Source organism: Pseudopodoces humilis, chromosome 6, assembly GCF_049639895.1.
Source record: "Pseudopodoces humilis isolate 2021_Gansu_Grassland_sample_001 chromosome 6, ASM4963989v1, whole genome shotgun sequence".
NCBI classification, from domain to species: domain Eukaryota; kingdom Metazoa; phylum Chordata; class Aves; order Passeriformes; family Paridae; genus Pseudopodoces; species Pseudopodoces humilis.
Window position 1 is genome coordinate 58,439,511 of NC_142205.1, and position 2,683 is coordinate 58,442,193.

The window sequence follows — 2,683 nt, forward strand, 5'->3', positions numbered from 1 at the left end:
CAAGAAGGCTTCATTTCCAATTAAACCCTAGCATCTGACTTTTCTGCAAGGGAAAAATGTTTCAAAATTACTTTTGTTCCAAATTCAAGCTCAGCAAATATATTGAGGACTCTGGAAAAGCCCAAGGTTACTTTGTGCCTATAGCCATAGTTGTTCTTTTGTCAGCAGTCAGCTTCTGTGCCCCTTCATCTGTGCCCTCATCTCCTCTGCCTCTCAGCTAGAAGTATAAATAAGAATTATTCCTAACTGAGTCACAACTGACCTTGAAATTATTTTGCTTAAGGTTTTGCCTCCTCAAGAGTTGGCTGCATGTGACAATCTCTATGCAAATGTTTTAATTCTATATTATGTCCAGCTCTTTACAAAGCAGCACAGACTATACCCTGTCTGGAAGAAACATGACTAGTTTTGTACAAATTGTTCAAGCCCAGGACCTAAAAAAATCACCAGATTTCCTCCACTTACATGGTTTCCTTATTTATTGACAAATCAGATTCTTTCCAGACCTGTCAGGATCAGAATTCCTAAAGGAAACATTAAAATAAGAAGTCATAAGGCAGCAATAGTCTCAGTCTAAGTCATCTGGAGAAAATAAACGTGATATTCACAAAGTTACAGGCAAAAATTAAGCCCCAAAGCAGCACTTCATTATTTTATTGAGGCCAAAAGTTCAATCTGGCAAAGCTCCCACATGACTTCGACCATCTTGGCTATAGTAGTTGAGAGACATCATTCTGCTCCTAATGCAAATGGCTTTGCTGGCAGCAAGAAGTCAAATGTATGGATTTCCTGTCAGAGGTACAAAGAGTACAAAAAAAGATGCCAACTAAACTATGACTGATAGAGAAAGAACAGGAGACAATTAATCATTTTCACTAAACTGCATCTGATTTCCTTTTAAAAACTAAAGCAACATTCTCATCAAATGAAAGCCAAGTGGCTGCTTTCTCTTTCCTATATAGGAGCTGACCTTATTGCCTTAACTTCATTTGGTACTGTGCCAATGAACAGAGAATAATTTTCCTGAAGTTAACTAAAGCCTTTGCTGGTAATTAGGAACAAAGCAGCAGCATGCCAGTCTCCAGTAAATCTGACAACATACATACCAACATTCACACCATAATTACTAAAGAAGTCACACAAGCTTGGAAGGCCAGGATTGGGTTTGATCTCTCACCTCCAGAAGAACACTTTTTTTTAGATGCAAGAATTCTCTAAAACAAGGTACAGAACACTAAGATGAAATCAGTCTCTAGTGATGTGCACAGAGCATATATTAGCACAAAAAAGACTGAACACACTGTAAGGGGATACAACTCAGTCTCCCTCAGTAGCTGGCTAGGTGACAGATCTTTAAATAATGTTATTAAATTCTCATCAGCAGTTTCTGGAACCCTTCCTGATCATCACCATCACTGTATTTGTACAGTACAAAACAAGTTGAGGCTCTGACACTTTATAAAGTCTATCACTGGGAATATCACCATGGCTGAGGACTTCCACAGCCAAGCAGCAATAATGATAAGGCCCAAATACAGATTTTGTAAGCAAGATATGCATCCACAGACAATGCCATGCTCACCCTAAACATATCATCAGACCAGAAATAATAGTTTGCTTACTTTTAAATAAAAAATACTTGATTCTTCTTTAAAAGAATTTAAGTTACATTCAGCAATTGCTTATCCTGAAAGTCTCCCTGCACTATTTTTTAATTAAATATTGCACCTGATTGTCTTCAGATGAAGAAGAAAGTGAAAGGCTGCATTTTCTGTTCTTGCATCTTAGCCAAAACTTGTGGTCAACAATTCATCCCCCTCTTTCTTCTCTTCTGTTTCCCAGCAGTGAGTTCCTAGTCCACACTGGAGTAGAAACTAGTCCTTATATATAGGTGACTTTATGACTTTACACCTTTACTTCTATAAGTCATTCCACTTCTCCAATCTTCAAGGTATTTCTGTAAAGCATCACCATTCTATACTGCATTAATTATGATTTTCAAAATCCTCAAGGGAGTTAAAAGTTCCAGCCAGAAAGTAAACCTAAGGAACAACATTCCTATTTCTTCCAGTTATTGGAATTCATAGATCCAATGTAAAGTCAGGACGTTTTCTTTACACTCAGTGTTCTTCTTCAAGGCAGCTCCTTGTTCTGCCTCTATCTCCCACATCAATAATCACCTGTTTTACTCTCTATCACAAGACTTCTGAATCTGCTGCTTTTCTCTTGCTAATATGCCACTCTGATCTTAACTTTGATTAACATAATTAATTGCTCAAGTAATTTTACTTACAGCAATATTGCTTTTAAATGGTGCTAATATATTGCTGCTTTTTTGGATGTGAAAGAGGTTTGTGGGCTTGAAAAATTATCCTTTTGCTGACAGCTGTACTAACTGCTCTGATGCCATATGGTACCTCACCTTTTCTTGCATCTTGGTAATTTTATCAAAATATGTCATTTTTACATTCTCCTCCTGTTTTACAAAAAAAAAATATTGCTCAGATGAAAAGGCCCCTGAAGCCAGTGAAATCAACTGTGACACAGAAGAAAGCAAGGGGGAAAATTATTACTCATTTAATTCTCTGCAGTTGTTCCCTTGCCTGCTGGTACTCTAGGTATATAGCTATACTATACAATGGGTTTGTTCTCAAAGCAATCTAAATATGCTATCTTTACTTCC